Raw genomic sequence first — 27,698 nt, forward strand, 5'->3', positions numbered from 1 at the left:
TTTGTGATTAGTGCTGCTGTGATATCTGTATTTTTTCAGTTTGAGGACTTCTCTTCCATTCTTTCAAAAAGATGGGAAGGCAGCTTGAACAGTTCCTTTCTGTGTGGTTGGCTATGCCAACAATATGATACAGAATGAGGTCCAATTGTGTCAGTGTTTGTGGTGTTAAAAATTGAATTTGACTTTATAATGTTATGAACTATTTAGAAAGTTGCTTTCTAGCTTAGTTTTCCTTGTACAAGATAAGCTCAATAAAATATTTATTCTTTACCATGTGCCTAAATACCTACATCCAAGAAGAGCAATTTTCCATGCTGAAAAACATAAGTCCCATGTTCTACTAACATCTGTGCTTGGGAACTAGGACTAACTCTTCCTAAGAGGTTTGACCTCCTAAGAGCTATTTAGAAACAAACCTCTCTATAAACTTTGTCCCGTGGACAAGGTGTTTGTACACAAATCATCACAGGTTCCGCTTTTCAGCCACGATGCAGTCTTGCAAGCCCGTCCTGCATTCTGGGCCAGCCTGGCCTGCTGGGTGCGTGTGCCCGTCCTCGCCCTGCATAGCGCATTGGTAATGCCTGAGAGTGCCCCAGCCACGCTGATGGAATTCTCCGGTGACTTCCTTCACGGGATCAAGTCCTTGACTGTGTCCCTAAATGAAGCAACACGCTCTTGTCAGTGAGGGCATTGTACCTCCTTGTGAAGGTCGCCACAGCCCCTTGGTGCAGGCATGGAAGATCTGAGACGGCAATAGCGAGACAAGTGAGCACCTGGGTCATTTTGACGTCCCGGTCCCAGGCGTTGCAGCTGGGATGGAATTCACAAGGATGATACAAACCTGCGTGCTTGGGTGAAGGGACAAAGGCTGACTTAGCAGCAAACACGGCCTTCATCTCTATGTGATGTAAGCTGGGTGGCTTCACTCAGAATTCTCACTGATAGTCCTGCTCCCCCGGTAGCTCCTCTTCTTCTAACGCTTGGAATGTTTTCTTTTCTTTTTTTTTTTTTTTAAGAATTATTTTATTCATTTGAAAGAGTTACAGAAAGATGTAGAGCCGGAGAGAGAGAGAGAGACAGAGAGACAGAGAGACAGAGAGATACAGAGAGAGAGAGAGGTCTTCCATTCTGCTGGTTTACTCCCCAAATGACTGCAATGGCCAGAGCTGCGCTAATCCAAAGCCAGAAGCCAGGAGCTTTTTCCGGGTCTCCCATGTAGGTGCAGGGGCCCAAGGACTTGGGCTCTCTTCTACTGCTTTCCCAGGCCATAGTAGAGATCTGGATCGGAAGAGGAGCAGCCAGGACTCAAACCAGCACCCATATGGGATGCCGGCACTGCAGGCTGGGGCTTTAACCTGCTGATCCACAGCCCCAGCCCCTGGAATGTTTTCTGATACATATGTTCCCGTCTGTCTGTTTATGCTCTGTCTTGCTTGTTTCTGAAAAGGTAGGGAACTCTCCTCCAGGTACCATATTTGGAATTGTGGATAATGGGAATATAGAGCCATGTCCTCTTAACACACTAGGGAGGTTCAAATGCCCCCAAACAGTACCCAATTACACAGGCTGTCTTTAATGCTATAATTAAATGACAGAAAGCAGCAAAATGCATTAATTATTGCAGTTGGTAGAACTGAGGATTTGTTGCCACCCATTTAAAAATATGAGGTCAGGAAGAATTAACAAAGGAAAATAACGACTTTGGAAAAGAGCAGAAGAGGGACTCAGAGCCTCTCTTCCAGATGTGTCTGAAGCCCCTGTGTTTGGGGAAGCCGTGCCTTGCAGTCGGCTTCATTTATAATCTGCTGGAATTCTTGGAAATTAGCTCTTCCTGCTTCTGTCTTATCATTTGGCTCGTACTCTCATCTTGTTGGAAACTCAAAGTCAGACCTTCATGGCACCAAAGCGAATCTTTGATCTGTGCAGCGCCTAACTGGTGCTGAATTGCATGCTATTAATTTCTTCTTTGCATGTGTTTCAGTGTTCTTGGAAATTTGTCTGACAAATTCTTCTAAGTGTAATTTTCAGCTAGTAAGCTAAAGTCTTATGTAAGCTATTGGATCAGTCTACGTACTTTTTTTTTATCTGCACAAACGTACTAAAATATTGATAAATGCATATCTTCAAAAATGTTTGAAGATATGCATTTAACCTTTTGTGTGCTTATTTGAGAAAGAATCCAAAGTGAGTATTCTTCTTTTCCTTAAGCAGAGGTTTTAAATTATTCATTACCCTCTTTATGTTTTTCTCTCCGTGATGCATTGACTGTATTGCTTTAAAAATGGTTTCCATTGTTGTGTATGATAACTTCCTGTGCCTCTCCACAAATTAAAAAAAAAAAAAACACTGTAATTTTTTCTTCACTGATAATTTCTGCAAGTTGCTTATATAATATTTTATTCACATTACTTTTGTTATCAAAACAGAACTTAATGTAAATTGCACTACACATCTTTTAGTATTAATCAACTCATTTATTAATACTTAAAACTCTATCCTCAGCACCCTATAAATATGTAATTTTTATGTGTCAGTTAAAAATTTAAAAACGTTATTTTAAAAATTGTTTTCTTGGAGTTCCTGGATTTTCTCTTTCAAATTAAAATGCTGAGGTTAGAGTTTGTACAAAAAAATGAGTAATTGGAAATTTCAGGGGAGAAATATGAATATTATCTGACTAGGAGGACATCTGTAGAGAGTTAAAGAATAAGATGTTACTGAGCATATTTCAAAGGGGCATCGGGATGGCAAAACAGTTTCTGTTAGTATATGGCATGCTGTCCAGCGTCACGGCACGCACACGTGACGTCATGCCTTGTGCTGCGTGCAGCTGAGCCTACTTTGAGTAGAACACGTGGGTGTTTGACAGGCACTCTGTTATCCCCTCGAGTTCCTTTGTGCCGATCGCTTTCCTGCCATGATCCCCTCCTCATGCCTTTTTGGGGAATTATTTTAACCACATATTGACTTATCTTATAGTGGGCTCATAACTGAAAAAAAGATACTCGCCAGCTCCTGGGTAGGAAGGGGGGCGGTTTCTACAAGCTGCATGTACATTGTAGCCGGCGGCCGCGACAGCACTGCACCCGGGGAGTGTTTTCCTTCTGGTCAAGTTGAGGTTTTGTTGTCACCTCTTTGGTCTCGACAGCGCATCATCGCCAGAGAAGATGAGAAGCCGTCCACCTCGCTGTGGAAGGAAAGCTGCCCTCAGTTTCAATCACCTATTGATTGAACCACAGACATTGCTCTGGCACTGTTCTGGGAAGGGGAGAATCGGGTTGTGCAATCATACAGTGGAGGTGGCAAAATTAGAACATGACAGCGGCTGGCATGGGCAGTGACCCGCAGTTAGGACGTCCCTCAGGTCACCTCCACCCCGTGTCAGAGGGCCGCGTCCAAGTCTCGGCTCCGCTTCTGATTCCAGCTTCCCCGCAACGAGGCAGCAGATGATGGCTTAAGTGATGGAGTCCCTGCTACCGACAGGGGAGACCGGTTGGAGTTCCAGGGCTCTGGACCTCAGCCTGGCACAACTCTGGCTATTGCAGGCATTAGGGGAGTGAATCAGTGAATGGAACATCTCTCTGTATCTCTACCTTAACGATAGAAGCTAAATAAAATGTAATAAATGAAATTTAGGCTGGCGTTGCGGCTCAATAGGCTAATCCTCTGCCTGCGGTGTTGGCACCCCGGCTTCTAGTCCTGGTTGGGGCACCGGATTCTGTCCCAGTTGCTCCTCTTCCAGTCTGGCTCTCTGCTGTGGCCCGGGAGGGCAGTGGAGGATGGCCCAAGTGCTTGGGCCCTGCACCTGCATGGGAGACCAGGAGAAGCACCTGACTCCTGGCTTCGGATGAGCGCGGTATGCCAGCTACAGTGCGCCAGCCGCAGCAGCCATTGAGGGGTGAACCAATGGAAAAAGGAAGACCTTTCTCTCTGTCTCTCTCTCTCACTATCCACTCTGTCTGTCAAAAATAAATAAATAAATACATAAAATTTAAACATTAAAAACTGCAGACAGCGATGGCTCCTTCACACAGGTGCAAAAGGGGAAAAGACAGCCTTCACTCCATGGGGCCATTGCCAGGCCAGGGAGCACCCGTCTGCACAGTACCCGCTGCAAGACCCCGGAAGTCTCTGGGAGAGCAGCTTCCCTTCTGCGGGGGCTTCCCGCTGTCTCTCTGGATGGCTCAGTCTCCGTGCTCTTTGAGTGGACCCGTTTCAGCCGTACTTTTCTTTATTCTCTCCTGTGTGCGCCACGGCCCCACTGTGTGCAGCACGAGCAGCGCCCACCCTGAAGGTCTGCGCAGGGTCCCGTGGGAAAGGCTGAGCGGTGCTCACACCACAACCGTGCATCTAAAGGGGAGTCACGCCCCTTGACTTCTGCTCTTGTTCGCTGCCTGGGCAGAGAGTGACACAGCACACATTCAGACATTGTTATTAGTTTATCCTAGGCCAATCTTAAGAAATGTGCATGCAGGCTACACCATTAAATCTCTGGTCTGTCTGTTGCTGTTGAAACCAAAGTAGTCTGAATGAGAAGAGAAGTGTCCTGGGCCCTTCCCCCTCCACTGTGGGAAAAGTAATACCCAGAGAAGGTCAACAGCTAAGTCAAAAATCTATGTTATGGGGCAGGCACTGTGGCGCAGCAGGTTAACACCCTGGCCTGAAGCACTGGCATCCCATATGGGTGCCGCTTCGAGACCCAACTGCTCCACTTCAGATCCAGCTCTCTGCTATGGCCTGGGAAAGCAGTAGAGGATGTCCCAAGTCCTTGGGCCCCTGCACCCATGTGAGAGACCTGGAAGAAGCTCCTGGCTCCTGGCTTCGGAACAGCGCAGCTCTGGCATTGCGGCCAACTGGGAAGTGAACCATCAGATGGAAGACCTCTCTCTCTCTCTTTCTCTGCCTTTCCTCTCTCCGTGTAACTCTGATTTTCAAATAAATGAATAAATCTTTTAAAAAAAATCTATGTTAGGAGAAGATGAGACATTACCAAGAACTGTTTGTTTTAACAATTTTTTCTTGGATTCCATTGAATATAGCTTTAGTATATTTGCTAAAATATGTATTTATAATTTTTAAAAAATTCAAACAGCACAAAAAAAGCAAAAGCAAAATGGAATTATCACATGTGAGACTCTGCTGTCTTAAGATGACACAGAGGGACATCCATCCAGCCCTGTGTCCACAACACACACATACTCATACATGTGCATGTACATACCCACATGCACCAACACACACACACACACACACACGCTTCTGTGTGTTGCATTGTACTCGAAGAGCACATGGACACAGCGTTAGGTTTCTTTGTCAGTTGCACAATTGGGTTGCACAACATATTTATATTTTTTAAAAAGAAAAAGTTTTCATGCCTGTTTTCCTAAGTCACTACTATGCTGGTTTAATTCCTTAAATGTTGCAACCTATTTTAATAACCTAATATTTCAAGTTTCTGGATTTAATGACGTCTGAGCGCCTACACAATATGACTTCATGTAGAATATCTGCTTTCATTTTCCACAATCTTCTGAGATCCCTTCAGGTTGCACTGGAGAACTAAGGACATTCTTCAGAAAACGGTCCTGCAACCCTTTTGTGAACAGAAGCCAGCTGCCCCTCTCCGTCCCTGGGTGTCGTATCTGTGGAGTCAGCCATGGGTCAGAAATACTCAACCATGATCAGGTCTGCACTGACCAGCACATGTTGTGTTTTCCTGTCATTGACCCCTGAACAATGCGGCACAACAGCGACTTACATAGCATTCACATTGTCTTACTTACTAGGAGTAAAGTAGGCACACTTTACCATGTGCAGGAGGATTGCACGGTTATATGCAAATATTAGTACGAAAAGCTTGCGCATGCAAGGATTTTGTTTTGTGTAGCAGTCCTGTAACCGGTGCCCCCTGACCTCAGGGCTGACTGTGTTTCCAGTTGCTCTTAGGTAGACCTAAGAACAGACCACTGCATTCTCACCTATTTCTGAATTTCTTTAAAATCCTTACTCATACAAGAGAAATAAAGATGGTAGGCAAACAAGCCAAACAAAACAGCAACAAAAACAGGATATGACTGTGTCATGACAAGCCATCAGGCACAAGACTCTCTGGTTTACCTATAGGCATGATGGTGTCTTTTGAGACATTTTGTATGCTTTACCTTAAGAGTTGATTGTAGGGGCAGGGTTTGTGGTGTAGCAGGGTAGGCCTCCACCTGTGATGCCGGCATCCCATATAGACACCCATTCGAGTCCCAGCTGCTCCACTTCCCATCCAGCTCCCTGCTAATGTGCCCAGGAGAGCAGAGAAGATGGCCCAAGTGCTTGGCTCTGGCACCCATGTGGGAGACCTGGAAGAAGCTCCAGGCTCCCATCTTGGCCTGGCCCATTCCTGGCTGTTGTGATCATTTGAGGAGTGAACCTCAAGAGGATGGAAGGTTTTCTTTCTCTCTGTCCCTGCTCCTCTCTCTGTAATGCCACCTTTCAAATAAATAAATAAGCAAAATCTTTAAAAGAAGAGTTGATTGTATACATAAACTAAAACTGCCAACGTGATCAATATGGTTGTATTTAACGTAAGGTTATAAAGTTCTGTCTACTCCCTGAGGGACACTGTTATAAAATCACAGAGTTGGAAATGAATTACAACGTGTACTTTTCTGCCCTGTAACAGAATGCCACATGCAGGCAAAGTAAAGATATTCTGTTTGAAGCATGGATGAGTTTTGGGATGAGAGATTGATCTAAAACGAGTGTGGTGTCTATGGAACTCAATGCCGCCTCCTCTAACACAGCAGGTAGAAAACCCCCAAACAGGCAGAGACCATCTCATTATCCTCGGCTGTTGACCTTGGAGACCGCCTGGGTCCTCGCCCATCTCCACAATGTGGCGAGGATGCGAGGGGTCCAGGGCTCACAAGGCGCTTCCCATCTCCCGCATTCTGACTGTGATCCTGCACTGTGTGCATACAGGAGACCCGCGGGAAACTCCTGGGGCCCAAGCAAATGCTCTGGGGTTTGACTGGTGGGGCCTTCGACCGGGGACGCAGCTGGGGGCTTTGGGAACTGTCACTGGAACATCTAACTTTGTTCCCCTTGCTGAGAACGCCCGACCCCTCGAGGGCTCTCAGACAATTTGGGGTAAGAGTCTCGTGCAAAACTTGTGAGGGATCCTGCTGACATTTTGCAGGGGACGGAGTAGGACTGGCGAGTCTGCTGTCAGTCCGGATTCTCATCTCGCCCAGTGCATCTGTTGCCTTTCACCTTACAATTGCAAAGTGGGAGCAAGATCAATGTTGAGAGGACAGAATAAATGTGGTGAAAATCTTCCCATCTCTGCTTTCTACCTCGCGTTCTTCCTGCAAGGCCTGCTCACGTTCAAATCTGTCTGAAGATTTTGCAACAAAACCAGTCTCTCTCATTTTAAACTTTCCACTCCAGTAACTGTCATTATGATAGAGCTTGCCCAAACCTGACTGCAACTGTTTAAGGACATTAATTTTATCCGTAGCTTGAATATAAACTTTTGAAGACTGTGACAATGACTTCTGCTATTTCTTATTGCCTATGCGGCTCAGTATAGCACCAGGCAGATAGAAAGTAAGTGATCCATACTCATTTGTGAAAGGTGTGTAGGAACTCCAAGTGATTATACCCAATGGATACCAGAGGCTTCCACTAAGAACCTTTTTAGAAGGATAATAAAAACCCCACCGATAATCAATTGATTGTGACCCATCAACTGTATGCCCAAGATACACATATTGATCAGGGACTAAGTTGGGGGACACTTTGTAACACATGAACTCCCTACCACTCCTGCCCTCTGACCTTGGTGAGCTTTGGTCGTCTTTTTCTTTTAGTGCATCTGTTTTCACAGTTGCCTTCCTCTGGATCCAAAATACTACTGTCAGGACACGTTGAAGATGTAGTTGAAGTTAAATAACTTGTGCTTGTAGTGACTCCTAAAACAGTTTTAGATTTCTTCTGATACCAGCCGGCGCCGCGGCTCACTAGGCTAATCCTCCGCCTTGCGGCGCCGGCACACCGGGTTCTAGTCCGGTCGGGGCACCGATCCTGTCCTGGTTGCCCCTCTTCCAGGCCAGCTCTCTGCTGTGGCCAGGGAGTGCAGTGGAGGATGGCCCAAGTACTTGGGCCCTGCACCCCATGGGAGACCAGGAGAAGCACCTGGCTCCTGCCATTGGAACAGCGCGGTGCGCCGGCCGCAGCGCGCTACCGCGGCGGCCATTGGAGGGTGAACCAACGGCAAAAGGAAGACCTTTCTCTCTGTCTCTCTCTCACTGTCCACTCTGCCTGTCCAAAAAAAAAATATATATATATATTAAAAAAAAAAAAGATTTCTTCTGATACCCAACAGACCCTAGAATAGGAACGGAGAAAGTAGTTGTCTGTACAGATCTAAAATTGGGCTTTTGTTTGTTTTCCTGGAACATGCAATTAAAGTATTGAGGGATATGAAATGTACTGGAAAAACAGTGATGGAGTTCTAGCTGTAGACTACGTAGGAGAGAAAGCGAGGAAAGAACAGTGGTCTAAGAAGGGGGGGCATTGGAGACACTAAGGTGGAGGAGAGAATATGATGTAAGTGGGGAGAAGGTTGTGGCCGAGGGTAGAAGGTTGCTTTGGGATTTCAGCAGTGGAGCTGTGCTGGATGAGGCCATGATCAGCGTGTGCACAGAGAGGAGTGGATGGCGTCTTGCAGGAGAATGGAGCGTTCGGAGTAGATGCTCTGCAAACGCAGGGAGAAGAGACCAGGACGGCAGTGTGCTCCCTGCCGTCCCCACCTCCCCCCGGGCTCTGAGTGCATCCTGGCCTCAGTGGGAGGTCTACCTGTGGTCGAAACTCAAGGTCTCTTGATCTGGCTTCTGTGGCCCACAAAGACAAGGAAACTGCTGTCCCTGCCCTGGTCCTGCACAGAGTGGTGGATCGGGGATAGGATACTCGTTAAAGACGCTTCCGTGTACATAAGAGAAAGAACACTTTCTAGCAAGCCAGTGAACTCCAGCTCAGCTCAGCTCATTATTGGAGAATGGTTGTTGAATTCTCAAAATTCATTTTCATCGTTCCAAGTCTTCTGGACTCTCAGACTATACTGTTGCTGCTAAAGCATGCCTCACCCACTTAGGAAATCCTGCGCCTGCAAATCACTGGTCCATGTAGACATTGGTGAATCAGCTGAAAGTGCAATTAACAAAGTTTCCACAAGTAAATGACTTCTGTGGATGAAATTAATTGAGTATGGTGTGCCACCAATTTTCATAAATGTAGCACGCATTTCAAGAAAGACTGATTTGAACTTATGAGAAGACCAAATGCCATACATCATGAGGACTTGGCAAGTCATTCCGGTTCTCACAAAGGAAAAATCAATCCCTGTAGTCTTTTTGCTCCAGGGAACTCATGCCAGTATCTGTTTATTTTTATAATGCTAGAAACACATATACCCACATTCTTATATTTGAAATGATAAAATTATATTATGCAGCTATAAAATATTAGATTTCAGAAGGCATACTTAGGATTTAGGTTAAGTGGTTCCCACTCAGCTCACTCCAGGATGATTGAAAAAGTATTACCGGGGCTGGTGCTGTGACGTAGCAGGTAAAGCCACCGCCTGCAGTGCTGGCATCCCATGTGGGCGCTGGCTGATTCAGTTCTGATCCAGCTCTCTGCTATGGCCTGGGAAAACAGCAGAAGATGGCCCCTGCACCCGTGTGGGAGACCTGGAGAAGCTCCTGTCTCCTGGATTTGGATTGGCACAGCTCTGGCCATTTGTGGCCAATTGTGGAGTGAACCAGCAGATGGAAGATCTCTCTCTCTCTCTCTCTCTCTCTCTCCCTATCTTGCTCTCTCTGTGTAACTCTGACTTTCAAATAAGTAAATAAATCTTGAAAAAAGAAAGAAAGAAAAAGTATTACCCCTTCCCTGTCATTCACTTTGGGCTGATGGAACAGTCCTTGATTGGGAGAAAACAAAGTTGATTCCACAGTGGGCAGGTGGAGCCCTGGATGACAAGGGAGGGCCCAGTGCCCATAATGGCCACCTGTCTATTTCTCTTAGTTTTCTGTGAGCCTCTTGCTCCCCAAGTCTCTATCTATGAAGGGGTCTTCAAAAAAATTCATGTGGGAGCAGGTGTGTGGTCTAGCAGTTAAGATGTCTGCATCCCACAATGGATCGCCTGGGTTTGATTCCCAACCCTGGCTCCCAATTCCAGCTTCCTGCTAATGTGGACCCCGGGAAGCAGCAGATTATGGCTAGATGTTGGGTCCCTGCCACCAGGTCAGAGAACTGCATTGAGTTCCTAGCTCCTGGCTTTGGCTGCAGCCAGCTTGGGCCATTGCAGTCACTGGGGGAGTGAGCAAGCAGATGGAAGCTCTTCCTGACTCTCTGTCTCTCTCTGTCTCTCTCTCTCTCTCATCAAAAAGGTTTATAGAGATTGCCTATTGTGAGAAAACTATGCCTTGAGTTCAGATTCTTTTGCAAGAAAATAATCTGCTCATTCTAGTTTCCACAAACTTTTGAAGTCCTTTCCTGTTTGGGACTAGGGGTGGGGATTTCTGCAGAGGCTCAAGATAGTAAAGTCATCCTGGCGAGTGAGACAAGCACCTGGTAGAGCAAATCTCGTCCTTACCAGACTCACTTCCTGATTTGCTAGGAAGCCTGGGCCTCCTGGGCAGCTCGCCCTTTGTAGATGTGTTGTAACCTCTCCTGGACATTGGAGATCCACAAGGATGTATTGTAGGTGCAGAGGAGGAAGACCGGTCCGGGTCAGATGTGGTGGAAGAGAGGCTGTGGAGAGTTGGCTTAAGCCATTTGCAGTGACCAAGAGTCACTTGCTTTGAGCAAGGAGGGACCATGGTTGGGCCCTGTCAGGATGTCTGTCTGCAGTGCTTCCTTGGCAGGTCTGGATGTGCGGGGCCAGGGGAGGGGGTATTGGGTGCTGAGCCCTAAAGTTCTAGGTTGCTACAAAAGAGCTGTGGATCTGCAGAGCTGACGTTGTCCCTGGAAGCTGCCGCGCGCCCTGGGAGAGGCACGGGAGAGCTGAGTTTACAAACAGGGCCCTGGAAGTCACTGCAGAGTGCAGGTCTGCAGCCCTCACCCGCTGGTGACATAATTGGGCCCAGAGGTGCCTGGAGGAGGAGGAGAGTGAGGCTCCGGAGGTGTACGGGGACTGTGGGCTTTCTCGGGCATGAAATACAATCCTAATTAAAACAATGGTCTTGGAGGTTGGCCCTGTGACAAAGAGCAGGATGCCTTCAACAGGGATCGCATGTAACCTTTGTCTGCACACAGCTCGTCTTCAAGCAGGCAGAGAGGAGTAACACACCCCAGCTCAGAGGCAGCAATGTGTCCCGGGCAGACGTGGTCTTGGAAAGCTCAGACATCACGTTCCAGCCTAATGCGGTCGATGCGGTTACGCTGCTTGCCCAGCCCTGCCTTGGCTCTTGGTTGGTTTGTGGTGGGAGGAGGAATCAGTGGGTAAACAGCCGTGTCCCAGCCTACATGCAGTGGGTGGAATAAACCTGTTTCCTGATTCAGAGCTGGTGTTCTCAGCTTCTCTCCTCCTCTTGTCACCCCCACTCTCTTCCTGACAGCAAGCACGGTGCCCGAACAACTACAGTGACGAGTTACACGGACTCTTAGGTGTATAGTGGGTCTGCAACGTACACAACCACACCGTGACTGTCGTGGAAGGGGAAATTGCGCCAGCCTCTGTCCATAGATAGGATTTCCATGAAACAGAAGTTTAAAGAAGATCATTTTATTTTTTAAATTTTTGAAAAAATATTTTTATTTATTTGATGGACAGAATGATACCAGTCAGGGGAGGTGAGGAGAGACAGAGATGGAAATTCATGGTAGAGGTAGAGGTAGGGGTTGGGTAGGGGTAGGGTAGGGATAGGGATATAGGGTAGAGGGTAGAGGGTAGAGGTAGAGGCAGGGACACGGGGTGGGGGGCAGGGAGAGAGTTTTCTATATACTGGTTCACTTCCCAAGGGGCTCAACATCCAGGGTTGGGCCAGGCTGAATCCAGGAGCCAGGAACTCCATCCAGGTCTTCAGGGTGGTTGGTAGGGGCCCAAGCACCTGGCCGTTTTCCCAGGTGCAGTGGCAGGGAGCTGGATGGGAAGCACAGCATCAGGGACCGGAACAGGTGCTCAGATCCCGGATGGGGGCGTGACCAGCGGCGTCATAGCCTACTGTGCCACTGCCACCATGCCTGCCTCGACGTTGTTTCAATCATAAAATACACGTATTTCCTTATTTTAAATGCATATTTATTCAGAGAGCTTGTTTTGGGCCATCCCTGGACAGAGAAAGGTGAACTCAGTACTGTGTGGGGAAATTTGTGTTTCCATGGCAGGCTGTCCGTTGTGTAGATCCTAGCAAAGTCTCCAAGAAGCTGGAGGAGGCTCTCTGAGTCATTAGAATGTGACTGTGTGGGAAATACTCTACAACTTTGCGAATTGTAGACAGCGTATAGCAAGGCAACACAATTCTCGTCTTCTGATATGCAATGCTGCCCGTAGAGATTCAGCTGAGTGCTCTCTTCTCCCTGTGGAAAAACAGCTTTTACCGCTCTGTGCCATTTGTCCCTTTATTCTATTACACTACAGACATTTGTACCTTTCTTTTAACTTCTCTTTTGAACTGGTTATGATAACTGCTTGATTCATGCACTGATTGAGTTTATAAAATATACATGTGTTTGTTGTGTATCTGGTTGGTAGCTGTTACGATTTTCCCTTTTTCAGAAATTGCTTTTTATGAATACTAGAGAACCTCAGAGAACAGAAACCTTGTAGAACAAAGAAAACAAAAAGGTAAAATGTTTATCACCTATGACCCCACTCCCGCAGGAAGCAACTGAAGCAATTTAGGGTTCTGCTACATGTTAATGAGTATTTAAACAGATGCTTTGGTAAAATTGGGTTTGTTCCACACACAATGGCTTGTAACAGGTTTTGGTCTTATTTTTAGCAATGCAATGGGTAATAAACATTCTTGCTACACCCACGATCAGGTCCAGTTCTTTTGAACTCCAATTTGCTTCACGACTCAGCTAAAATAATTCTGACTCATTCTGATGTGCCAAAACATTAAACTGGGGGCTGGCTCCATGGCTCACTGGGTTAATCCTCCACCTGTGGCGCCAGCATCCCATATGGGCGCCAGGTTCTAGTCCCGGCTGCTCCTCTTCCAGGCCAGCTCTCTGCTGTGGCCCGGGAAGGCAGTGGAGGATGGCCCAAGTGCTTGGGCACCTGCACCCGCATGGGCGACCAGGAGGAGGCACCCAGCTCCTGGCTTCGGATTGGCATAGTTCCAGCCGTGGCGGCCATTTGGGGAGTGAACCAAAGGAAAAGGAAGACCTTTCTCTCTGTCTCTCTCTCTCATTGTCTGTAACTCTACCTGTCAAATAAATAAAATCTTAAAAAAAAATTAAACTGTAAATGGCAGTGTGGCATGGACATTGTGCTCACCAAGGAGGATCTAGACACCGGCTTCAAAGTGTGCGACGGAGGGCAGCAGTTACAGGGATCCGCCGAAGCTGCTAACACGAGCCGCTCCCAAAGACCATGTTTCCTCCTTCAGTTTTCAGGTTCACTTGGAAGATGGGCTTCCTTGCTGTTGTGTTTTCCTTTTCGAATGTGTCATGTGCAATATGAGGAGACGTTAAAAATTTGTGCCGCAGCTCACTAGGCTAATCTTCTGCCTGCGGCACCGGCACTCTGGGTTCTAGTCCCGGTTGGGGCACCAGTTCTGTCCCTGTTGCTCCTCTTCCAGTCCAGCTCTCTGCTGTGGCCCAGGAGGGCAGTGGAGGATGGCCCAAGTGCTTGGGCCCTGTACCCGCATGGGAGACCAGGAGGTATCACCTGGCTCCTGGCTTCGGATCAGCACAGTGCGCTGGCTGTAGTGGCCATTTAGGGAGTGAACCAATGGAAGGAAGACTTTTCTCTCTGTCTCTCTCTCTCACTGTCTAACTCTGCCTGTCAAAAAAAAAAAATTGTGGAGAAATGGAATTGAACATATGTTTATTTTGGTGCAAAGAATTGTTTAGATCCTGAAGTTTACATGTACTTTTCAAAATACTTCCATTCTATGAAATTTTGAGGGGCCTATGAAATACATAGTCATGGTTCAGGCATTACATCATGTGTCATATTGGATTTTTTTTTTTATCATTCAAAATTGGACATCTTTTTTGAAAGTTTTATTTTATTTAAAGGCAGAGTTACAGAGAGGTAGAGGTAGAGAGAGAGATTGAGAGAGATTGAGAGAGAGAGAGAGAGAGAGAGAGAGATCGATCTTCTGTCCTCTGGTTAACTCCCCAAATGGCTGCAACAGCCAGGGCTATGCGAGACCAAAGCCAGGAGCTTGGCGATTCCTCCAGGTCTCCCACGTGGGTGCAGGGGCCCAAGTGCTTGGCCCATCTTCCTCTGCTTTCCCAGGCACATTAGCAGGGAGCGGGGTAGGAAATAGAGCAGCCAGGACTCAAAGCAGCCCTCATGTGGGATGCTGTGTTGCAGGTGCCAGCTTAACTCACCACCACAATGCCAGCCCCCATAGTTGGACATCTTGCTTCAAATCTAGCAGCCGCTTGCTATTGTGTCTGCTCTGTGACTAGCAACACAGCAGGATCTGAGAGCTGTCGATCGCTGGACACACCCCACCACCCTTCCAGAAATTACCTTTGGTTTACCAACCTGAGGGAATGGTATCAGTGACTGTTCAAAGGCCATGATTACATACAAAATATCTTTGATGTCCTGAGAAACTAATGTGGATCTGGTATTACAAATTTATCTAAACCAGCCTTGAAGCTGTTATCAGCTTTTATTTTAAAATATTTCAAATAGCACAGAAAAGTACAAAGGAGAGTTCAATGAGCATACATAGATTTAGTAATTTCCAACATTTGCCACATTTGCCTCATATATGAATGTTTTACACACATATGCAATATTTTTGGAAGCAAGAGTAGATATATTAATATCTCACAAGATGGGGTTTATGACAAAGATCATAAAATGAGGGAAAAAAGTTATATTAATATGCAAAGCATGCGATTCAATGAAGGCAGCATTGACAAATATCTACATACCAAACACTGCAGCACCCACCCTGCTTTTAACTCTGTATATTAACTTTCATGTCTGAAAGAAAACATGCGGCGTTGACTTTCTGTGTCTGGCTTATTTCACTTAGCTTGATGAGCTGCAATTCCACCCATTTTGTTGCAAATGTCAGGATTTCGTTCTTTTTTGTGGCTGAGTAATGCCACGTTCTCTTTATCCGTTCGCTCATTGATCATCTAAGGTGATTCCATATTTTTGCCATAGAGAATAGTGCTGCAATAAATACGGGAGTGCAGGTCTCTTTCATATGCTGACTTCTTTCCTTTGGAAATATTCCCAGAAGTGGGATGGCTGGGTCATGTGGTGGATCTATTTTTAGTGTGTTTTGAGGAATCTCCATCTCAATATTCTTTTCTGTAAGGGCAGTAGAAATCTGTAACCCCACCAGCAGTGTGCTGGGGGTCCCTTTTCTCCACACCCTCGCCAGCGGTTGTTATTTGTTGACTCTTTGATAGCAGCCATTCTGACTAGAGTAAGATGATATCTCATTGTGTTCTTTATCTGCATTTCCCTGATGGCTGGTGATACTGAACATTTATTCATGTCTTTGTTGGCCATTTGTATTTCTTCTTTTGAACAATGTCTGTTCAGATCTTTTGCCCGTTTCCTAACTGGATGGTTTGTTTTGTTATTGCTGGGTTTCTTGAACCCCTTATATATTCTGGATATTAATCCTTTATCAGATGCATAGTCTGCAAATATTTTCTCCCATTCTGCCTGTTGTCTCTTTGCTCTGTTGATGGTTTCCTTTGTGGTGCAGAAGTTCCTTAGTGTGAATCGCATTTGTCTATTTGTGTTTTTATTGCTTGTGCTTTTGGGATCTTATCCAAAACATCATTGCCTATGCCAATATCTTGGAGTGTTTTCCTTTAGTAGTTTCATAGTTTCAGGTCTTACATTGAGGTTTTTGATCCATTTTGAGTTGATTTTTTATAGTATGCAGTGTAGGGGTCTTGTTTCAATCTTCTGCATGTGGAAGCTCTTGGAGGCATTGTACACACTTATATGCGGTAATGTTGCTTTCTGTCTTCTGAGCCATTGTTCCAGATTGAAACATAAGTCACTATTCCAGTTTCTTTGGATTTAGAGAGTAATCTGAGTTTATCCATTTTCTTTATCATTTAACAAAGTAGCACAAGATCCTCTTTGCAGCCTCTATCTTGTGTCAGTATCTTTCCAGTGAATCACTAGCATGCAGTATCTTTGCCTAGGTCCCATGCTTCTAGAAGGCAGTGGTAATGACTTAATCAAGGGGAGCTTGGAGCACACTGTGCACAACCGATGTGCAGTCAGGGCTCGCCACTCTAAGTTGACTGCTTCTTTGATTCATTCTATAACAGTAGTGAGCCTCTGCCTTCCTCATACCAAATGAGAAGACCTCCCTTCAGTTCATTAATTCATCTTCATGGGGATGTTTCACTGTTTAAAGACAAGGTCCCCACGTCCCATAGACCACTGCCCGGTTGCCCTTGGCGAATTCCCATTGCCCTGAGCTGTTCTCACAAGCTGCACAGGCCATCAGGGCAGTGGCCGAGGCCCCAGGACGTGCTGCAGGCCTCCCCTATCCGTGCCAACCAACCAGCGAGGAAGGTGCCCAGCTGTGCTGCGTGCCTCGCTCATTAACTTCCCCTGCAGATCATGCAAGCAAGGCCTTGGCCCGGTGCAGAACAAAGCATTCTGGTCTCTTTATTTCTTTGCTTTTCATCCTGCCGTACAAATTGGCACAGAGCACAATTACTGGGAATTATCCTAAGCTCTCTACTGAAGGTCCCTCAACAAAAATTTTTCAAAGAAGGAAGCTTTCAGTGTCTTGGACGCTCACATGGAAAGCATTAATGTATTTGGACAGACAGTAGAAGAGAAGACATGGGAAGAAGTTGGGTTGGTCTTTTTTGGGGTGAACGTTAGAAGATGACTTGGATCTGTTTCCTCCTGCAGACGTCACTGAGTAGAGATCCATCGAAGAGTCCAGGGAGGAAACACGGAGAATACTCCAGTGTGAGTCAGGGCTGTCTGGCGTTCTTCCGTGGAATGATGCCTTTCACAAGGCTTTGTAGAGCGCTATCCTGGAAGACAGGCATCTGGTACTGTTGGGCACCTCCTGTTTTCAGCAGGGAGTTTTGGATTCAGACAGTGGTAGATTCCAGCCTCAGGCCTCCATATGCCACGGCCACCGGGGCAGCCACCTTTCTCCCTGCTGGCAAACAGAGGTGGCAGCCACCAGACAGCATGCTTCCTGAGCACTCGAGATCCTGGGGACCTTCAGCCTGTGCCAGAGTCTTCTCGTTAGTGCACGTTGTAGCTGTGGACGGTGGCTGGGCCAGAGAGACGCAGGTGCGGTATAAAATCAAGTCCTGGTTTGGAGCTTAGAGCTGTCTGCAGCAGGGTCGCCTGGTCATGCTCAGCACCACGCTCCTCAGGCAGCTCCCTGCTGAGCAAGGAAGTTCATTTCTTTGTCCTGGTCCCTGGAGTTGCGAAGGAACAATTTTTCCTCTAGATTGGGTAATTTCTTCTTTAAGCATTTATATCTGCCATACCAAATATTGTGCTTTGGGTGCAATATGTGCACTCAAGAGGTGTATTTGGAACATGGGGGCGTACTTCTAAATCTTTGTGGGCCATCCAGCCTCTAGCACTCTGTAGATGAAGTGTCAGCACATCCCTCCCTGTGCAGACACTTGGAGCAGATGTGGGGTCCTCGTGGAACCCCTGTGTCTTCATGCTGTTCCCTGTGTCTTGGAATCCAGCTGGAAAGATCTCTTTCTTATCTTTTCCTTTCATGTAGAAAACAACTGATCCTTGCCCTCTCACTCTGGGTTTCCAGGAGAGGAGGGTGGAGGCAATGGAGTGGTTTGGAAGGCACACCCCAACATGTCTATCCACATCCACACGGACTGAGCTCCTTTGCACGCCACCATTGAGAACTGCTTCTCTCTATGTCTCTCTCTCTCTCCCTCTCTCTCTCCCCCTCCCTCCCCCTCTCTCTCTCTCCTTCCCTCCCTCTCTCCTTCTCTCTCTCTCTCTCTCTCTCTCTCTCTCTCTCTCTCTCAAGTTTTAAATTTCCCCAGCTAGTGTAAAACTTAATGAAAGCCCTGGAGTATACAATAGCATTCTGAAAACAGGAATTTGTGACTGCTGTGAATCATCACTCACAGCAGGGACCCAGAAATGTGAATTGTGGGAGGAACACACAGAGGCCCCCTCTCTTTTTTACTGGGAATTTATTACAGGCGGGTCATTATTTACAATGCACCATTCACATCCTCTAAAGAGCCCATAAACTGGCTGCTGAATATGCATTTTGCTCTGTGGTGAACACAGATGTTTCCAGCTAATATCCATTTCATTTAATTTCTTTTCTCTCTCTTTTTTTTTCAAATTCTATCTTGCTATTTCTGCAGCAGCTGGGTAACTATTTGCCCATCTTCGGTTTGGGAATCACTCCTCATATTTATTATCATTGGTGCCATTCACGTTGCTATACTTAAGGGTCTGTCAGCATTTCCATTAAAAACTTCTGTTCCTGTGAGTTCAAACCTAGGCTGGTAGAGTTTTCTGTGGGTTAAATTTGTGCATATGAGATCAAATGATGTGCATATGAGATCGCAAATGAGTTGGGATCAAATCACCTTTACAAAGTATAAGGATAAAATCAGTTAGGATGCTATAGTGTTACAGTTTTGCAAGCTGGAAAATGAGGATAAGTGAAACCACTGATTTCCAAAGCTGTTCTTCGTGCCCATAAATGAAATACAGATTTTTTTCAACCACTATACCTTTTCTTTGTTTCAGCTATTAACCTTTGAACTTTCCATTGGCAGTGGTGGTTGAGTGACTCACCTTCAAGGCAGATCCTGTGTTGAGCACACTCTGAATGACAATGCAGTGGGCTCCATCCCCTTTGCTGTAATGTGGTGTGAGGACGCAGGCATGACGCCTCCGTGGTGCTCAACCCCTTGCCTCCAATGTAGAAGAGGAGCCAGAGATGCGGATCAAATTGAACGGAGTTCTGACTGTATTGAGTGTGTCAGACACTGCAGTACTGAGTTTTGTCGCACGGTACAATGCAGATGCACTGACTGCAGGTCCATGCATGTGGTTATATTTTTCCAACTGAACTGAAACCTCTCTGTGGCAAAGGCTGTAAGACAAACAAGCCACAGCATTTCTCGAGGACTTGATATGCACCAGGGGAGGAGTCTGATGCATAGGATCGTGAGTCTTTTCTGGGTTGAGCTTCAGAAGGGCGTCTTACGGCAAATAAAATGGCAGTACTCGGCTAGTATGTGGTACGTACCACTTTTCAAAGGGCGAAGAGATGTTCCGAAGATGCCTTGAGTTCTTGTTTTGGTAATTATTTGTGAGTTGCATGAAGCCATGGAATTCATAAATGCAAGGCTATCAACAACATAGCTGTCTCATGAGAAACCCTTGTTCTTACCTTAGGGAAACACTTCCTCAGCTCTGAGGTCCTCCTTCCACAGGATACGGCTGTGAGCAATGGGTGGGGGAGGGGACCTGAGTAAAATGAAATTCCTATCTCAAAATGAACCCAAGGTGTATGCCAACAAGAATTTTGGAAAGCCACCTTAATTCACGCTAGGTAAATTCATTAAGGAAAATATAGATTTCCATTTTCACATAGTTTCTGTTCTTTATTAAGAATTCACTTCCTAACCTAAACACTACATTAAGATTGTCAGTTTTGGCATGAACTAAGGTCATCTTTCTATGAGTATGGTCATATTTTATGAGTGCTAAGATTATTAATGAGGTATTAACAGAGGATTAATGGAGGATAGTCGTGTTAAATACTTACTAAATAGAGAGAGTACATTGTGCAAATTTAGATGTTCAAATTATTCTGGACTTAAGATCATCTTAGTATGCATTTTCATAAGAAATTGAAATAGCTCTTTTAGCATGATTAAAAACGGTCAAGTTTACATTTTAGAAACATCTAATTTATAACTTTCACTGATATTCATTAACCTTGAAAAAGCCTTTCAGATTGAATTATTCTTGTGGAAGGTCTTCAAATGTATGTTCTTGTGATCATCAGGGCTTTTAAAATCTCTCCTCCATTTGAGCGATGGCCTCTAACTTCTGTCTTTGTGTCTCAGATGGGCTTTGGGGCAGGAATGGTCTTTTGTCTACAGTCTCAAATGTCTTCCTCACTCTAGAAAAATCCCTCCATCTCTGTTTCTGTTAAGCAAGCGTCAGAAACCAGTGGAAGAAAAGCCATGCCTATGCCAAAAACAAAATTAACATAGCACTAACGAGGTGATTTAAACTTCTCAGGCCCAGGGCATTCATTGAGTGAAAACTGAGACTTCCTGCTTCTCGGGCTCCTGCATACCTGGACATTTCCCAGGCTGGAATCCTCTCAGCTGTGGGTGACTTCATCCTCAGTGGGAAACTTGATCCTGCAGGGTCCAACTTTGGAAAGTTCTCCTCTTCCCCTTCCTCCCCTCCTTCCTTTTCTTCCTTTTCTTCCTGTCTTCTTCTGGTTTTTCCCTTAGTGACAACAAATGAAATATTTAGTTGCTCTGAAGTAGTATGTGTACATATACTACATGACAGTTTTCTCGGAGTTTTTAACTCCTTTAAGCCTCACAACTGTTTGGGTTTTCAAATTGTCAACTCTATAGGCCAATAATTAAACCTTGTGGGGAGTTATAATAATAATAACGTTTAGGAATCTTGTCATTATGTAAAAATTCAGTAGGTGATAACTGATGAGTCCATTTCAGTGCACCATGTGAATGATAGAATTTCAAACTGTTTTCTCTGTTATCTTCTGGAAATATGAAGTTTTAACTTGATTTATATAATATTATTGTTGTTCTACCAGAAATGGAGTTTCCAAGTCCCTTTATTTGCTCTCGTGTTTGGTATAACTGATGCCATCAGCTGGGCGGTTTTCGTAGCCCTCCATTCACAGCAGCAGAATGAAGCGCACAAGGACTTCTGGGTTAACGTGGTGCCCAGTTAGCAGCTCCCCACCCAGGATCTCCTCTGTGTTGCTTGAGCTCCCACAAAGAAGCACAAAATGATAAAGCCTACCACACTGAAAGCTAGTCAAGCTGGGGATGTCATTCAGCCCTCAGAGAGAGAAATTCTGAAGCACTCTAGAACATGGAGGAATCTTGAGGACCTCACGCCAAGTGAAATAAGCCAGGCACAAAAAGGAAAACACTGGATAATTATCATATGTGATACCCAGAGTAGTCAGACTGAAGAGACAGAAAGAACAACTAGACAGAAAACCAGAGCACATGGAAGAACTCAGTACCATCCTAACCAATGGGATCTAATTTATACGTGCAGAGAAATTCACCCCAAACCAGAAAACACATACCACATTCCTCTCAAGTGCCTACAGAACAGATGCCAGGGTACGGCCCATCCCGGGCCATAAAGTGTGCAGCAAGTTTACAATAATCGAAATCATGTGAAAGAGTTTGGCAAGGCCCCAGGATATAAGACCAAAAGACAAAGATCAATTGTGCTTCTGTATACCAGCAATGCACACTTAGAAGGCAAAATTAAAAATACATTTTTTTTAGATTCTTAACGAAAATAAAATGTTTAGCTATAAATCTTTTAAAAATGTAGGTTTTGAATGCTGGAAACTATGAAACATTGATGAAAGACATCAAAGAAGACCTGAATAAATGAAGACAGACACTGTTTCCATTGATTGGAAAACCTGACATACAAAGGTTAACAATTGTCCCCAAATTAATATGTGGGTTTAATGAACTTCACTTTAAAGTCCCAATTTTTTGCAAGATGTATGTATTCATTTATTTAAAAAGCAAGAATTACAACAGAAAGAGACAGATCTTCCATTGACTATTTCACTTCCCTAATGACTGTAATGCCTAGGGCTGGGTCAGGTTGAAGCTCAAGGCCTGGAACTCCATCTGGGTCTCACATGTGGGTGTCAGGGTCCTGAACTGTTGGGCCATGTTCTGCTGCTTCCTCAGGTGCGTTATCAGGGAGCTGGATTGGAAGGGAGCAGCCGGGACTTGAACTGGCGCTCAGCGGGCTCTACTGCTCCACAGTGCCAGCCCTCCAACCAGCATTTTTGTTTTTTGTATAGACAGGATTATTTGGAAATTTATCTATAAAGACAACATAACTAGAATAGCAAAAACAATATGAAATAGGGAGATACATTTTGGAAGTCATAATGCCCAAATATAATAGTTAATATCTAGGTACAGTCATCCAGACTATACAGTGCTGGTTGAGAGAAATGTAGATCATTGGACCATAACAGAGAAACAGAAATGCTATCAAACACAACTGATTTTTGAAAAAGATACAGAAGCAATGCATTGGAGGAAGCATTTTCTACAAATGTTACTTGAATAATAGGGTATTAACAGGTAAGAAGTAAACCTCAGCCTATAACTCACTCTTTTTATAGAAATTAACTCAAAATGGAGCATAAAGTTAACTGTAAATCTTCCTAGCTTTTGGGAAAACATAGTTCACATTTTTGGAATTAGGGCTTAGTGGAAAATTGGACTTCACCAAGATCAGAGAGATTTGCCTTACAGAAGATCCTGGAAAAGGAAACAAGACAAGCCATAGACTGGTAGAAAATATTTTCAAACCAAAATCCAGAAAAGGATTGCCATGTAGAGTGCATAAATAAAGAACTCTCAGAATTCAGCAGGAAAAATCGAAAAATCCAATGGGAAAGTGGGTAAAAATCATAAACAGGCATTTAGAGGAGAGGATGTGCACATTGGCACGCAAGCACATGGAACAGTTTCCAATATCACTGAACACAAGAGATGTACAAAGTGAACCCCCGGGAGAAGTCGCCACACATTCACTAGAGCAGCCAGCATGAAGCAGAATGGCAGTACCAAGTCTGAAGAGATGCAAAGAAGTGGGTTTCTCAAATATTGATATGGAACTTTCAAACGCTACTGCCACTTTGGAAAACAGTTTGACAGTCTCTTAAAAAACTAAACTTACATGTCCCAGGGATCATATTCCTGAGCACTTATTCCACAGCAATGAAAATTTATGTACACACGAGAAACCTGTACATGGTTGCTCATAGAAGCTTAATTGGCAGTGGCCAAAAACTGGAGACACCTAAAACCTCCTTCAATGAAGTGAATGGTTCAACACACAACGGTACATCCTGCCTGTGGACTATAGGAGCGATAAGGAGAAAGAGATTAATGATACATTGAATAGCTCGCAAAAGCATCATGGAAAATAAAACAAAACAATCTCAAATGGTCACTTACTCTATGACTAATGGAATCTTCTTCAAAGGACCAGTTAGAGATGAAGGAGTTAGAGGTCGGCAGCTGTTCGGGATGACGGGACAGTGTGACTCTAAGGGGAATGGGAACAGAGATCTTTGTGGTGATGGAGCGACTCTGGGACTGTGGTAGTGACTATACAAATCTGCACACGGGATGAATGGCCTTGAAGCACATGCACTGCACTCTTGCTGGCTTCCTGGCTTCACTGCTGTGTGCTGGTTGAATCAGATGCAACCTGTGTGAGAGGTGGGAAAAGAATGCACAAGCCCTCGCTGTACTACTGTTGCAACTTCCTGTGAACCTGTACTCATCTTGAAACTAAAAATGAACAAGGCAGGGGCCAGTGCAATGGCTCACTTGGTTAATCCTCTTCCTGCAGCACCAGCATCCCATATGGGCACCGGGTTCTAGTCCTGGTTGCTACTCTTCCAGGCCAGCTCTCTGCTGTGGCCCGGGAAGGCAGTGGAGGATGGCCCAGGTGCTTGGGCCCTGCACCTGCATGGGAGACCAGGAGAAGCACCTGGCTCCTGGCTTCAGATCGCCACAGCACCGGCCGTGGCAGCCATTTGGGGAGTGAACCATTGGAATTAAGATCTTTCTCTCTGTCTCTCCCTCTCACTGTCTGTAACTCTACCTCTCAAATAAATAAATAAAATCTTTTAAAAAAAGAATAAATAAAAATCTAAAAAAATTGCATACATGCAATACCAAATTATTATAAAAATACCTTAACATTAAAAAACAAAGTAAATAAAGCAAAAATTAAATGTAAATATGCTTTTCTATATACTGGTAATAATAAACTATTTATGGCAAAATTATAATATTAACTCAAAGAAATGAGTAGTTCTCACCTTAAGAAAATATTTAGTAAAGAAAGTGAAGAACATAACTCTACTTGGTGACACAAAGAGAGTTTAAGAATTGAAAAATGCACATCATACTTCTAATTACCAAATTATAAGTATGAATATAATAATCTTCCTTAAACTTTAGAGTAATAATGATGTGATCTTCTGGGAGACTCAATAAATGAGCCTGAGATCATCTGAAAGAATAAATAAAGAAAATGATTTTTGTAGCTTTATTGAGTTGTAATTTATATACAATAAACGTCTCTCAAATAAACAATTACTTTTAGTAAATTTATGGAACTGTGAAATCTTTAGTAGAATTCAGATTTAAATTGTTTCCATCACAGAAGAAAGCAGCACTACGTCCACTTACAGTCACTGTTATCACCCCAGCCCTGGGAATCACTGGCCTTTCTCCTGCCTCTTCCATACATTTCATATAAATGGAATTCTACAAAATTTGTCTGGCTTCTCTTACTTAGCACCTTGTCTTCAAGGTTCATCCATGTTGGGGTACAGATCAGCACTTCACTCCCTTATATTGCAGAATAATTCCCATATATGGACACACTGCATCTTGCTTACGCATTCTAGTTGATGGACATTTAGGTTGCTTCCATTTGGGGCTACCATGAAATATGCTGCTGCAGGCCTGTCAGTACATGCTTTCACTGCTCCTGGGTAGATGTGTAGGAGCGGGATTGCAGCCGTAGATGATAAGCATATGTTTAGCATTGCAAGAAAGTAACAAATTGTCCCAACATAATTGCACCATTTTGCAGAAAATAATTTTAATTCTAAAGGTGTAAAAAAGATTACAATGGAAAATGACCTGTCATATATTGTAAAGTTATTATAGTACACATAAACATGTGGTTTATATTATAAATTATACTATAAAGCTAAAATAATTTAAATTTTTTTCTAAAACTACAAACTTATAGATTTGTGGAACCTATTTATTGTTCCCAGGAAAAGACTCTTTGGGTATATAAAATTTTAGAATGTGATCAAGAAAGCATCGTAAATTACTGGGGAAATAATAGATTACTCAGTCAATTGAGCTACAAAACTGACTCTGGGACAGGGAGGGAATAGGTTAGAATCTCACATTGCTGTATGCACAAGTTTAAGTTTTTAAGAGGTGAAGGAGTTAAATATTTTTGAAAGACACTGAAGTGAAAAGATGTTTTGTTGATGACCTATAAAGTTACTTTGAAATGATGAAGCTCTTCCAAAAAACTGAAATAGAACAAATTAAGAAGTGAACTGAGCAATAGATTTAACTCTATAGGAATTTATTTCATCAATAATATTTAAAGTATGAAGTGTCACATACAAAATAAGACAACTTAGAAAAATAGACAAAAATGCAGCCTAGATGACAAAACAGTAATGTTAATACAAAGAATGCTTCAATTCCATAAGAAAAAGATATTAATATCCCATTTTTAAAGATAACTGAGCAAAATTTTCAAATGAAATTCAAAACTAAACACAAATATATAATTAAAATATTTAACCCTTTTCATATAAGTTTAAATTTTAAAAATTGTTTTTCACCTATAACAAAGGCATATATATCTATAATTTTTTAAAAGATTTTATTCATTTATTTGAAAGGCAGAGTTACAGAGAGGCTGAGGCAGAGGCAGAGAGAGAAAGAGAGAGTTTTCCATCTGTTGGTTCACTCCCCAAATGGCCGCAATGGCCAGAGTTGTGCCAATTGGAAGACAGGATCCAGGAGCTTCTTCCAGGTCTCCCATGTGGGTGCAGGGGCCCAGGGACTTGGGCCATCTTTACTGCTTTCCCAGGCCATAGCAGAGAGCTGGGTGGGAAGTGGAGCAGCCGGGACTCCAACCTGTGTCCATATGGGATGCCGGCATGGCAGGTGGCAGCCCCCGTATCTATAATTTCTAAGACTGTTACTGCACGCTGGTGAGGAAGCAGTGAGAGGGACGTGATCTGGAGACATTACCTTAAGGTTCACTCTCTTTAATAACCACACATCTAGGAGTGCGTCCTATAGGGATGGTCAGAACTGTCTGCAAAGATTCACGCACGAGGATGGTCATTGTAGCATGATTTATGACAGAAAACTAGAAGTCATGTGACTATCCCAGAATAGAGAAATGAGAAGTTTCAGTACACTCATTGAAAAATGTTTTGTAGCTGTTAAATATCATGTTTTCAAAGACTACTTAGTATCATAATAAAATTTGCACACCACGTTAAATAAAAACACAGTATGTGGTAGTACATGTAGTATACTCCTGACTTTATGAAATAAGATTGTGTCCATATAGACCTCCATTTTTCTTCTCTATCAGCTATAATAAGCAGAGGTAAATCTTCTAGGATACCGTTGTGGTTATTTATGGTAAGGAAAATTGTGGTTGCGCTTTGACGTATAATGTCTGTGATTTCCAAATTCTGCACACCCACACACGAAACACACGTGGCTTCTCATGCAGAGAAAAACTGTTCACAAGGAAGGCAGAGAAATGCTCATTTTGTCAGCTCTTTTAAACCACAGGTCTACAAAACACCCCGAACGGTGAACAACTGTGTGGAGCAGGCCTGGGAGAGCGGAAGGAGGTGGAGCCGCGGTGGCCACTTCCGGTCCGCCATCTGGGCATGGGCCACTTCCGGCACTGGGGCTGGGCTACTTCCTGCACTGGGCTGGACCACTTCCGGCATCTGGGCTGGGCCACCTCCGGCACTGGGGCTGGGAGCGCCCGCGGCCTGGCCTTCCCGGCCTCGTGTCCTCTCTTCCCCCTGGTTTCACGCCACGCCACGTAGACCACGCTCTCCCCGCAGCCCCGCGTTCTCACACACCCGCCTGTCTACGTCCCTTTCCCTGCCGGGTCGGCCCCGGGTCCGCAGGGCGCCCTGGTGTCCCGCAGGCCACCGGGCCCCTGTGTGGCCATCGCGTGGGCTTGGCCGGCCATGCCGCACGGAGGGATCCCAGGCTGGCCTGCCCGAGGCTCCTCAGACATGGGCAAGCGGCGCCCTCGGGGCCAACACGCAGGCTCGGGGTACCCAGCAGGCCCCCAGCGCTCCGAGGCTAAGCTTGGGGCGCGGGTTAGCTCCAGCTCTCCTGATGGAGTGAGCAGCCGCTCCTTGTCGGGCGGGAACACTACAGCACCGTGGGGGAGGGAGACCTGGGCGGAGGGGCGTGTGTGGGATTCCAGGAACATTCTGGAAGGAGCCCCGGGAGAGGCGCCCTCGTGCTCACTGAGTGAGCCAGGCCAGCCAGGCCTCACCCAGCGCTGAGCTGGGACGGGAGCCTTTGCCGGGGAGACCCTGGAGCTGCAGCCACAACGGAAACACATTGTGAAAAATCATTTTTAATAAAGCCCTGGCGCTGACCCCAGACACGTACGT

This window comes from Lepus europaeus, chromosome 9 (assembly GCF_033115175.1).
Source record: "Lepus europaeus isolate LE1 chromosome 9, mLepTim1.pri, whole genome shotgun sequence".
Classification (NCBI taxonomy): Eukaryota; Metazoa; Chordata; class Mammalia; order Lagomorpha; family Leporidae; genus Lepus; species Lepus europaeus.